At 49.7% G+C, this 13355-nt stretch overlaps 1 protein-coding gene across 4 annotated transcripts in view; it reads right to left on the bottom strand.

The window, feature by feature from the left end:
* Window positions 1-11672, bottom strand: part of TJAP1 (tight junction associated protein 1) — a 24243-nt gene extending 12571 nt beyond the window's left edge. For 2 of the 4 annotated variants that reach the window (XM_024766260.1, XM_024766262.1), the window contains exons 1-3: window positions 11601-11672; window positions 10997-11088; window positions 2049-2178 (exon numbers count right to left, since the gene is read on the bottom strand). The gene's annotated coding sequence lies outside the window, so the exon portion shown is untranslated. The remainder of the gene's footprint in view (window positions 1-2048; window positions 2179-10996; window positions 11089-11600) is intronic. The other 2 variants (XM_024766259.1, XM_024766261.1) reach the window with 1 other exon arrangement.
* Between the last annotated feature and the right edge of the window lie 1683 nt (window positions 11673-13355).

The following is a 13355-nucleotide window of genomic DNA, read 5'->3' as shown; positions in this document are numbered from 1 at the left end:
CCCCCCCCCCCCCACCAACCGCTCCCAGTCAGTATGGCTCCTCTCCACCTCGACTGTCAGTGAACAGCCGCACAGTGAGCCGATCCGACCAAAGCAGGCTGGGTTCAGCCTTCCCCACGCCAGGCCCCCAGTTTCCGGCACAGCTGTTCCTGAGATACCTAAGCAAAGCCCTCAGCGATGCTGGGCGCGTGGCAGGCAAGCAGCCAGCAGAGCACAGGTGGGGCCCAGGCAGGCTCTGCTCTGGGCTGATGACAAGGCTGGAAGATGCCAGTCTGTGCCCAGACCAGCCCTGCTGCCCCTCCCCCAGGCAGGCCTGTCACCCCTCGGGGCAAGTTCAACCTCACCCTCTTGGGGCGCGCTGCCTGCGGCCCTGACCTGGCCCCCTGCCCGCTCTAAGCAGAACAGACTGACAGGTTTTTAAAAGCCAGAATGGGTGGGAATTATTGTGCCCCAAAGTCATCCTGAGGCCTCAGAACTAGTGCTGGTGACCTGTGAGAGCTCACCTGGATCCCCACCTGAGCAAATACCTCAAGTCTATCCACCTGGCCTCTCATTCAAGCAAACACTTGACAGGAACAAAGGGGCTGAAGACTACTGATGATGATGATCCAAGCAAACCAACCCCCACCCAAAGGGAGGGCCAAAGAATCCCCAGGATCATAACCAGCACTTGACCTTAGTCCCCATGCCCTCTCCTAAGGAAGCGCAAAGTGAGGGTGGCCCTGAATCAGCCCTCCACTCCACGCCCCTTCTGCTCTTCTGGTCACAGCCAAGCCACAAACCCCTCCAGCTTGCTACCTCCCTACTCAGGGTCCCTACACATCCGCGCAGCACCTATCCCCTCTCTCATTTACACACTTACACCTCATGGTCGCCGGCAGCTCCCTGCCATCTCCCTCCTGGCTCAAGGGAAACAGAATCCACGTAGAGGACCTCCAGGTCTCAAGTTCCCCCATCCAGCCCACCCCACCCTGCACTGCCTCCAGAGGCTGGAGACAGTGTCTGTCTACAGAGTTACCCATGCAGAACACCAGGGAGCCCCGAGCAATCGGCCTTCCTGCTACCTCTGGACCCCCCCTTCTCCTTTCCAAGCCTGGAGGGAGATGGGAGCTTGTCGGGGGCTTCTCCATGGCAAGCTGAGGCCAAGGCCTCTCCTAGGCCCACTGTGGAGTCCAAAGCCAGGTCCTTCCCCCTCTGGCTGAGCCGCCCTTCCCAGCTCTTTATGGTTAAAGTCCCCATGAAGCTCCAGACGTGGAAGGCGGTGGGGGGACTAACTCCACCCACTCCACCTCCCAGAGCCACAGTCACCAATGGGAGCTACATCTCTGGTTCTGGGCTCCAGCTTTCAGTTTAAGTAGTTTCACTCTTCTGCCCAGGCAATTTCCCACAGCCAGGCCAAGGTTTTTCTCAACTTCCCCACTCCCAAGAAGAACCTGCAATTGATCCTAAATTCAATTCGTACTCTGGGATGAGAATAATGGCTACAGCATCTTCCCCTCTTTTTTTTTTTGGCTCCGCCGCAGGCCTTGTAGGATCTTAGTCCCCGGACCAGGGACTAAACCCAGGCCACGGCAGGGAAAGCGCCGAGTCCTAACCACTGGACCACCAGGGAATCCCCACCATCTTCCCCTGTTGATAAAGGGAGGAAACTATCCGGTCTAGCAGAAAATTCCCTTCCTACTCTCGTTCCATCTGTCTCTGAGGCGTGAAACCAACAGTATGGTAACTGAGGGATGTTCTCAAACTCCACGGTGCTAAAAGCAGATTAAACAGAAATGCTAACCATTCTGTTTTAAGGGAGAACTAATAGCCATGGTACTAACTAAAGGGAGAAGGAGGGGCAAAGTCCAGCAGCAGATGGGCAGGTGCCCATGCACAGCCCCACCCACAGCAAGGAGACTGGGAAAATGGAGGGAACCCAGTAGTAAGGACAAGCGAGCAGAGGAGATGGCATGATGTAAGCAAAGGGGAGAAGGCACAGGCCAGGGGGAGAGAGGAGAAGAGAGGCATGGCTGGCGGCACCCTCAGCTGGCCCAGGTCAGACTCACAGGGTTAGTGTCTTCTCCCCAACCAGCCAGCTCTCCTGGTTAGCACGGTTAGCGACAGACTCATGGCAGACGCCCTCCAGGCACTCCATACAAACAGACAGCTTGATTTGTGAGCAGCCCAACTCCGGAGCTGCAAAGAGAGAGCAGAAGGATTGCCAAGCTGCAGGATGCCTGAGGGTACACACTGCACTCTCCTGACAGGGACACTCCCCCAGACTTACCACCAGACCCTCAGGGGCTTTCTCCACTCTAGAAAGCATGCCTCGTGAAAGTATAGCAGTGAGCCCAGCTCACGACCCCAGGGATGGTCAACAGAAAGAGAGGACTGCTGTTTTGGAACGGGGCACTGCTACCAGGGGGAAGCTCCCCTGTCTCACCTATTCCCGGAACATTGCTGCCAGGCTGCACCAGAGCCCTGAAAGCTGCTTGTAAGAACAAAGCCACCCACAGCTGCAGCTGCCACCTAGCCCAGGCCTGTGCCAGCAGAGTTCACCCCACCACCTCCCACGGGCTCCAAGGAAAGGGGTTGGGAGAGAACTGGCCCAGGGACCGGAGGCTACAACAAGAGCTGCATGGAAAGCCCAGTACAATGGGGCAGTGTGCACCCCAGCCAGCTGGGCCAGTCAAAGGAACGGGTGACACACTGCCACCTTTCAGTTTCTGAAAGGGCCAGGGAATGATGCTTCCCAGTGAGCTGGCGCCAGAGGAACCCACAGAGCAAGGATAAGGGCTATGCTACAGCCAGGCTCCCCAGACCCTGAGAGGGACTACCTCACCCCCTCAGAATGAGCAATGCCCAGAAAGGCTAGCGTTCCCACACAGCTAGCCCAAGGAACACTCTTTCCTGAAAGCCTCCAGAACCACCTAGGGGAAGCGACACACCCCGGCTTTGAGATCTCAAGGCAAATGTGCCACAGCAGTGGAGTCCCAGAGACCCCCACCCAAGATGTGACCCCTGGGTCAGCAGGACAGGAAAGCCCTTCTGTCTGAAAGGCCTGCAGATGACAAGATGACTCGGGGAAGGAAGGGGAGAACAGAGACCACCCTGGCCCCACATATGGGCCTGGCCTTCTCCCAAGCCCAGGCCAACAATAAACACAGGCAGGAGAAGCTTCCGACAGGCTTCCCAACTGCCTCCTCACTGGGCTCCCCGCATCGCTCTGACAGCCCCAGAGGTCAAAAGGCCATGAAGGGTGAGATAACCATCTAGCAGAGAAGATGACAACTCTTCCTGTGGGCTCTGACCTCTTCACTGGACTGGCAAGGAAGCATGGCCACGGGCAGGCTACCTTCCAAATCCTCACCACACACACACACAAATAAATAAAAACACCAGCTGGGTCTGGTTTGCTTTTGAAAGGTAAAGCAGCAAGTGACCTGGCTAATCCAAGGTTTCAGGAACTAGAGGAGACTCTCTCTACACTAAAACAGGGGTTGAGAAATTAGGTAATTCTACTCCCTTCCCAGCCAAAGATGAAAGAGGAGTGAAGGAGAGAAACACGTGAGGCGAGAGTGTTGATGCCCGCATCACACTTGCACCCATCCTGGTTCCCACTCAAGGGCACTCCTGCCAAAAAATTTCATCCCAGAATAAAAGACAATCCCTCAGAGATAAGCACGGTGCCCGCTGTGGCAAGAGCCTCTAGGAAAGCTGGTCCATCCTCCCAAGGAGCCAGCCCCCAGGAACGCACCAGGCTGGGCAGGAGGCTGCAACCAGGCTCCTCAAAGGCTCCAACAGGGAGGGACTCACTCCCACCCTCACCCCCCGGGGATTAATTGTTAGGAGGGCAGATCAAGCTGAAGAACAGTAAGTATTACTATCGAGTTTTGTTTATTTTACAGGCGATACACGATGGGGAATGTCTGGAAGTACACAAAAATGATTAGAAAGATACATGATAGACGGTTAACAGTAGTTCCCTATCTTTGGGAAAAGGCTTAGACAGGAGCAGTGGGGGAAGAAAGGAAAGGTCTTTTTACTTTACTTTTAATTTTGTATACTTTTCTGTATGGTTGGTATTTTAAACGAGGACATACATTATGTTTATGATGAAAACATACAGCTCCTCAACAAACGGACAAAATCCCTCCATCTGTACTGTGCTTTACCATTCTGGAAGTGCTGTCCCTTCCATTATATTTCCTTTGATCCTTATAGCCTAGTGAGGCCCACGGAACAAGTGGAGTTCTCCCATTTTGAAGCGACAGAGAGGACAAGTGACTTGCCCAAGACCACAGACACACTGGGACAGAACCCTCCATATCCAATTCCAGTGCAAAGCCTGGAAAGCTGTCTTCTCCAGGGAGCCACAGGAAAGCGACTACAATTCTGCCCTAATTAAAGACCCTCAAAGACTTCTGAGATTGAATTCCCCACTTGGCTTTCCTGGGAGGGTGCAAAGAGGTCACTGCTCAGTACGCAAGGCGATAAGCACAGAGTTCTATCTCTCTGGTTGGCTGAGTGGAAGCACAGGGCTCTCGGGTCTACGCTGACTTCCCAAAAAGCAGTCCCTACCCTCAGGGAGATCCCTGCCACAGTTTACTGTGAGAGCACAGAAGCTCTTCACAAATAGGGGGCCATGTCCTTTATAGATTCCAAATGTCACCTAGTAGACAGTTGGCACTTACGAGATAGACCAAACAAAGTTCTCACTCTTCTACTCATGGACTCAGTCCCTCTGAAGCCTAAAAGCACACAGCACAATCCAGTCCAGCTGGCTCACCCAATCTCCTCTCAAATCTGCTTAACATACAATGCAGCTTATTACTCCTGCCAAGATGCCATCAGGAAGATATGCCACATTGCAGTGTGCACCCCACACCGAGGGATGAGGGGTAGAGCCCGGGGAAAACTCCTTCAATCCACTTCTGCCTGCTGGTTTCATCCTTTTAGTTCATCTAGGCACTAACAAGGCTGTAGTAAGTCCTGGTTGTGAGCATGGAGCCCACCAAGACAGGACCAGTGACACAACAGAAAAGCAAGCAGGTTACAGTGGGCACTAAAAGGAGCTTAATGAATAACAAAGAGGATGTCAGCAACCAAAGACCTTTTAGAAGATGCTAATTAAGCAAGGAAATACACCTGTGTGTACTTCGATTCCTCTTTTAACTCCTTCCTGCTGGCTTAGGGATGTGTGATTAGAACATAAGGCTGAAAAGGGAGACAGCTGAAGCCAAGCACCTGGAAGATCATTTAACCACATTAACTCAACCCTGGAAAATAATTAGTAATGCAATTGTTAATACTATCACTGTTTGTTAATGCAGGACCTTCCTTCCTGAGGGTTCAAAAAGCTTTGCCAGATAGATCTTATCTGCTTTAGTCTAAGGAAGGACTGGGTTGGGTCACACAGGAACCAGAGTTGCTCAGCACCTACTATGTACAGTCTAACTAAACGCTCAGCCTTCAATAAATGACCTTGCCCCTAAGAAGCTTCAAAGAAAGAAGATCTTGCCCCGAGATGGGGAGAGACAGGTTAACTGCCCCCCCGCCCATCATAGTGTGATGAGTGCTCTGAGGGCAAAGAGGAGAGGCACCTGGCTGGGGCAGGGGTTTAAGGACCAGACAAAAAGGTTGCCCTCCCGAGAACCCAGACAAATCTTCCTCTGATTGTAAACTCACACTGGAGCACCACCCGGCATTATACAATTAGGAGGTCTAGACTTCTGGAAACAAATTCCTTTGGTGTTTGTTCAGAACTGGTGCCCGAAGAACTACTCCCATCAACGATACCAAAAACAAAAAGGCAAAGAATGGACAGCGACCCTCAGCTTCCAACCCCATTTCTGGGGAGCACCTGAGTTAAGCCTGTTCTGTGGCACAAGAAGATCATCGAAGCTGTAAGAAAACTGGGACAAGAAGTCTGGCTTCCTCAATGCCTAGATGTGTTCCATCAGCTTCACCCAACATTTTTCAGTCTACAAAACACCGGGGAACATGGATCATCAAACATGCCATCCAGTCATCCCCAGCCTTAACTATTGGATTGACCAAAAAGTTCGTTTGGGTTTTTCTGTACCATCTTACAAATCCACCACCTACCCACCCCCACCTGTACCCACCAAGGTCATCATCAATCTCGCATGCATGTCACAGTCCATCAAAGGAGTTGTTTCAACATAACAGATGGGGAGAAGGATCAACAATCTTAATTTGCACACTGATGCTGTACCCAATCTCACCTTTTTTCTTGCTTCATCACAAAAAAGGAGACTCTCTCAATTTTACTCCCATCTCAGAAATGTTCCTGGCTACCTGGCAAAAATCAAAAGGCTTAGTCTACCTTGAATAAAAACAAAGCCTTTTCTTATCCACTGAGTTTTCCAAAGTGGGATTCATTCATTTAACAAATATTTACTGAGTATCCTTCATATGCCAGGCACCTTGCTACAGGCTGTGTACTCATTATCTCTAATGCTCAATACTCTTGCAAAAAAGGTAATGTCACCATCACTTTATAGGGGACAAGACCAGTGATCCTACTGGTTAAGCAACTTGCCCAAAGTCGCACAGCTGGTAAGGGGCAGAGTCGGGATTAAAACCCAGCTCCAAAATCAGACTCCATCTACCACATTGCTCACCCCACTTCCAACTCCCCTCACCCACACCCTCCCAGTCTCCCCTATCTCCCCACCCCCACCCCATGATCAGGGAGGGTGCCTCCTCTACAGGGTCAGCTCAGTGAAAGAGATAGACAGGTAAACAGAGAACTCACCACACAACATGGTAAGTGCCAGGACAGAGGTTCAAAGTGCTGTGGGGACCAAGAGGAAGAAAGGAAAGCAGGGAAGTCTTCTCATTGGAGGAGACAGAGAAGCTGGGTCTCAGGGGATGAGCAGAGCTTCAGAGACAGAGGTGAGCATTATGGAGAGTGAAGTGCACAAGCAAGAAGAAAAAAGTAAGCGGATGTCTAGAAAAGGTTCAGGAGCAGTAGGAAACTCAGGAGCAAGGAAATACAGGACAAATGAAGCAGAGTGGCAGCAACTCAGGCCAGAGGGTTGAATTTGGGCCAGAGTGCTTTTTGCATACCACGTTAAAGAGTGTGGACTTTATCCCAAACAAGGGAGAAACCATGGCCTTTCTAAGGGAAGAGACATTGGTTTTTTGTTGTGTTTTTTTTTTTTGCAGTATGCGGGCCTCTCACTGTTGTGGCCTCTCCCGTTGCAGAGCACAGGCTCCGGACGTGCAGGCTCAGCGGCCATGGCTCACGGGCCCAGCCGCTCCGCGGCATGTGGGCTCTTCCCGGACCAGGACACGAACCTGTGTTCCCTGCATTGGCAGGCGGACTCTCAACCACTGCGCCACCAGGGAAGCCGCAGAGACATTGGGTTTTTTTCTAGGAAAATAATTTTTAGAGCAGTAGGGTAGAGTAGGGAGAGACTGCCCACATTTCATTCACCTGTATGCACCACAGCATTATAAAGCACCTCTTATGTGCCCTGCACTATCCTAAATGCTAGAATACAATAGTAAGACAGTATCTGTTCTCAAGGCACTTAGAGTCTTGTGAGAGTCAGACAAGTAAACAGGCAATTACAATGCAGCCTAAGTGCCAAAATAGAAGTAAGCACAGAAGGACAGTAAAGGGCAGTGGGATCCCAAAGGAAGTGACATTTAAACTGAGACCACAAGAGCAATAAGGAAGGTAAAGGGAGTCTGGAATGTCTGCATTCCAGACAGCACGACCAGCTTGTGCAAAGGCCCAGAAGCTACAGAGAATGAGATAAATTTAGAGAGCTGTTAAGAGGCTGAATCCAGGTGAAGAAATGAAGACCCAGTTTACCCACAGGTCCTCGGCACTCAAAATATGGTGGTGAGAAGGAGGTGAAGGGATTCGATTCAAAGATAATACATGAATATGGGGTGTTATGAGAAGAAACTGATTTAGACAACAACAACAAGAAAATGCTAAAGGGGGAGAATCGGCTCAAAATCTATCAGCCTTCACCCTGAAGTTCAATCATTTGCTAAAATGTGACCTGAATCTAGAAAGTCTGAGGACTTCTACCAGAACACAAAGGTGTACTCTACGGAGATAACACGTTTCAGCATGCTGACCGAAGCACGAGTCAAGATAAAGCACATTATCCTGAGATACATGGCTCCTCTACTGATGGAGAAGGGGAGCAGACTCACAGATGCTAACTCTCAAAATCACACATGCCACAACAGACTGAAAAGTTCATCACAGGGCTGCATCAGAATTCCCAGGGCAAACCCTAGGTCCTGAGCCCCCGACACCAGGCGCATGCCTACCCTGATGGCAGAATGGAGAGTCATTTACTGAAGAAAAAGATGGACACCGAGGGTGTGTTAAATAGACAGGACATGACTCAGAAGGAGGGGAAGAGTAAGTCATAAATACAGGGCAAAGGAAAGCCAGTCAATCAACCCTTGGGTACACCTCTGCCCCAAGGCTGCACACGGGTCTCCTGCCTGTTAAAAGGAAAGAGACCTGGGCTCAGCAACAGGGCCTTCCTCAACAACATAAGCTTCAGCAGAAGCACATTTACTTTCCATTTTCCTCTCACGTTAGAGGGAGGGAGCTGTCTAAAGCTGCCACATTTTTCCCCCTGTGTAGTTTGCTACTTTTTATTTTTAAAAGAAAGGTGCATCCAGACCGTCTATGAGTTTAACACTATGGCTGCTTCAACTGCTCATGTCAGTAACCATAGTCAGATTGAGCCTTATATTTACATCTACATTAACTAACACCCACACCCACACCTTTAATGCATGCTAAGAATGGATCCCAATGTAACTCTGTCTGCTCACCCAACCCAGCCCAAGTTGAATCACCAAGTAGAATCACAAAGAGAGAGTCCAGATTTGGCTAACATGGCACAGGGCGCTCCCTCACCAATCCCTGCATCAGTTATTATCTCTGAGAGGAAGGAGAGAGCTGAGATGAAGAGCTCAGCTCCTAAAACATTTTTTAAACAAACAAAAAATATTTTACTACAATACGGGTATACATCTAACTATCATTACAAGCAAACGAGATACACATTGCCAGTAGGCATATTTAAAAGTTAATTTCATACCAAATGCAAAAAAAAAGGCTCAACTGCTGAAGCCAGACTGCCTGGGTTCAAATCCCAGCTCTAACACTTACTATCTAGGTGACATTGAGCGGCACTTACAATAGTGCCAAGCACAAAGAATGTGCTCAATAAGCACTATTATTATTAATCACTCAACTGCAAATTAGATAATTCTGCAGCCTCACAGCTTCAAACAGGAAGTCACTGGCATTTAAACATCACTTTAAATAGCTTAACAAGGATATTCTCACTACACACAAAATCTATACTATCCAAAAGCTGTGCCTCTTCTCCTTAACATCAGGATAGCAGCTCAAACCAGTACAGGTCCTCCACAGAGAGACACCAAGTTCAATCATGAAGCAGAAATTAGTGCTGAGGTCTGGCTAGTATAACAACAACAAAAACATATTGCGTGCCAGGCACTGTTCTAAATACATTAATATACTGACTTATTTGACCCTCACACAACCCTATGAGATAGGTAATCTTACCATCCCCATTTGATTGATAAGAAAGCTGAGGCATAGTGAGCTGTGCAATTTCTAAAGGTCACAGAGCTACATATGGCAAAGTGCAGATTTGAATAGGCAATCTGGCTCCAGAGTCAGTGCTCTTAATTTCTATGTGCGCTCACCACAGTCCTTGCTGATCGCAACTTCTTAGGGACATCCACAAATTGTTCGCAGAAAGAGAAGTTTCTCAACCTTCTAGAAATGAAGTCACAGCTAAATAACACTAGTTCTTCAGATACTTGAAGGTACTGAAGCTAGTCTAGTGACAGTGATTCGGATTGGTCTGCCTGGAGTAAGCCTTTTGCAGGCAGGGATGGGGTGGGAGTGGGGAGCAGGAGATGGTTAGTGCGGAGTCCTAGAGCAAACCAGACTTGCCAGTCCAATCATGGAGCAGATGCTGGCCCTGAAACAGGCTCCAGTAAGAAGCATGCTCCCAACTCTGGCTTGGTGCATAACCACAGGGCATCAAAGGAAGTGAGGACCATACTCACAGCACTCTGTAGCTCCAGACCCCTTCTCTTTTCTCCAACCCCAAGTCCACTATCTCTCAAGCCATGCTTAGTTTTGCTAATGAAACTGATTTTTTTAAAATGTGGTTTGATGGGAAGAATATAAAGGAAGAGAAGAAAACTACCAGAAGAGAAAGGGGCAAGTTTTACAATCCTTTCCTTCCATCACCACACTGGTCCAGGTTGTAAAGCAGCTCTCCAAAATCAGGTGTCTCACGGACAGAATGATGTGAAAAATGTTCGCAGAGCTTTACCCCAGTCAGCTTGACCTCTTACCATAAACTGACCTGGGTTTCTCCTCCCTAATCCCAACCTGCCTCCCGCCCTCCTCTGACCCCACCTACCCACCAAATCCACACCCCCAAAAGAACACTAACAAGCCCTTCTTACCAAAAGAAACGATCAAAAGAGACAGACATGCTGCAAGAGTGAATTCAGGAACTGGTGACAGCAGGTACCTAAATGGTTAGTGAACACCAGAAATTTGTTTTCTTATGACTCCCCACCATCTGACACCCACAAATCTCCACTTCCGGCAGGATACCAAACTGAAGATGCGATGGGGAGATCAAAGAAAATACAGTGAGCATGAATGCACTGCTTGTGACAGGGATGTGTTCAAATACTTTCAGCCTGATCTCTACGCTCTTGCCCACGTTCGCCTGCACAGGTGAAGGCATACACGGCTCAATTCTACACCCAACTCTCAAAAATCAGCGTGAGATCTAAGGAGAACATTAACTTAGGAACCACAGGCAAAGGGCAGCCTCTATAGAAGACTGCCCTTCTCAGATTAAATAATTTTCAGCATCACTCGTAGCCCATGCATCCTGCTCCGCTCCCAGGGAGCATGCCAGCCTGTCACCGGAGGCCACCTTACCCGCTCTGGGGTTGAGCTGGGGCAAGTCGCTACCTCTTCTTCTTTCCAAGTATTGTGATTTCTTCCAGTCCCTGGGGCCCCTGAGTCTTCAGCTGAAATTGGGGCAGATGCTGCTATAAGAACTGTGAAAAGGCTGATCTAAGTCTAGAAGATGGTCATTTGATTGGCTTTAGTTCCCTCTTTACCAAACCTGCCCAACATCCTTCAGGTCTCTCTTTCCCGCTTCCCTACTCTCCTCCTCCACGGAAAAGACCCCTTTCCTCTCCCACCGGCCTCGTACGGTCGGGCCTCCGCCCCACACTCCAGGCTTTTTACTCTCCGCTAAGAAGTTCCGCTCCAGTTCGTGACTGCTTTTCCGGGGCTGCGTACCTACTTCTGGTTGCCCCGCCTCGGATCCCCTGCCCCAGGGCTACCACTGGAATCTAGGCCCCCTCCCCTCCATTCCTATCGCCTTTTTTTCTCTCCGCCTCCAACCTTCCACCACTCCATTTTCTCTTCTTAACCCCGGTGCTAGTCCTTCCTCCGCCCCAACTCCATGTTGGTGTCCCCATGATCCCCTACAAGTCTAAACTCCCGGCCCGACTACTCCAATCCCACAACAAACTTTCTGCCGCTGCCCACTCCCTTCAGACCGCCATCTTGCCGCAGGGCAGGCCGGGTAGTGGTCACGGCCGCGGGAATCCCCACGCACTAGGCGCCGTGCGTCATCGGGGGCGTGGTCATGGGGGCGTGGCTTCCAACTGGGGAATAGTGGGGCGCCAGACAAGGTGGAACGACGGGGAGCTCGTAAGAGCAGGCTTTGGTGGCCTGGCAGCAGAAGGAGGAAGGAGGTGTCAGGAGTAGGGCGATAGCGAGAAAAGTGGGGAAAGATTCTGGTATTCAAAACACAAAACCAAAAAAGACTGGGGGCAAACAGCACAAAAATATAGTGAGGGAGTTGCAGCACTGGTTCCCCATCACCCAAAGGATAAAAGGCAGTTTCTTAACTTGCCACATGGAAATCTCTAAGACCCAGCTTCTTCGCCCCTTCATCAGCCTCATTTTCCACCTCTCCCGGGGAATTCATGTTCCCCATTGTCCTGTTTTCAGGCCATTAGGCCTGAAAACGTCCAAGCCCTCTCCTCCCCTTGCATTATGAATTCCTACTCCTCCTTCAGCCCTCAACTCAAATTATCACCTCCTCCAGGAAGCCTTTCCCAATATCCTAGATTGGATTTGGTGCTCCTTTTGCTGGGTATCTCTAGCCACTTGCACATAACTTCATTGTAGCTACCTGTGCTGTAATTATTTATTTACATGTTGTGTCTCTCACTAAACTGCTGCTCCTTCAGGGCAAAAACTACATCTGATTACATCTTCATATTCCCTAGCAGGTGCCTGGCACACAATAAATACTTAAGAAATAAATAGCATAGCATTCTGCCACTCACTAAGAATACTCCTGCCTCAGGGCTTTTAGGTTTGCTCTTCCCTGTGCCTGGGATGTGCTTCCTCCAGATATTTCCTCTCATTGTGTCTCTGCTCAGATGTTACCACCTCAGAGAAGCCTTCCCTGGCCAAACTATCTAAAACAACATCCCCAATCACTCTCCCTTACCCTGCTTTAATGTTTTCTTTCACAGCACTTATCACTATCTGACATATTATATTTTTGTTTGTTTGTTGACCATCTCCCACTATAATGCAAACTCCAGAGCTCTGGGACTTTTTCTCTTTCATTACTGTATCTAAAGCAATGCCTGGTATAGTAGGCACTCAATAAATGTTTATTGAATGAATAAATGGCATGGAGATAAGTGATAGAGGGATTTTGGAATGTAGTGATGGGGAGAAGAAATTGAAAATACTGTAAAATAGGGAAATGCATAAATGGAAGGTACAGGTCCCTAAGGCCAGACTTGGCCATATCAAGAATGGGAACGAAGACAGAAGCCAGACGCAGCAAGGGAGGGAGGGAGTAGGGTGAGGGCCAGGTGGAACTCTGGAGCAGGGTCCTCAGGGAGCAGAGCTCTCCTGGGAAAGCCCCAGTTCAGGTAGAGGAAATGGGATGGGCAGGAGGCTGAGGAGTTTACTCAGATCTAAAGACGAAATCCACCCCGAGCCCAGGCCTCTTTTGGCCAGATGGTTCCGGAGGAGCCTCAGCATCTGTTCCTCTGTAAATTATCCAGTGCTCCCTCCTGCCTGTCTTCTCTGGTGACAGCCGGAACAATTGTCCAGGAATTCCATCTGCTCCCCTGTTCTTCTCCCCTCTACAGCTCATCAACATTTTAGAGTGGAGAGGTGTCCCATTTCCCTGGGCCGAGGGTTGGGCGCCCAGTTTGTCCCTTGGTGGAGCTGGCCTCAAGCACTCACTCCTCTA

Source organism: Neophocaena asiaeorientalis, unplaced genomic scaffold (genome assembly GCF_003031525.2).
Source record: "Neophocaena asiaeorientalis asiaeorientalis breed wild unplaced genomic scaffold, Neophocaena_asiaeorientalis_V1.1 scaffold46, whole genome shotgun sequence".
In the NCBI taxonomy this organism is placed as follows: domain Eukaryota; kingdom Metazoa; phylum Chordata; class Mammalia; order Artiodactyla; family Phocoenidae; genus Neophocaena; species Neophocaena asiaeorientalis.
This window is presented reverse-complemented; position numbering and strand designations above follow the sequence as displayed.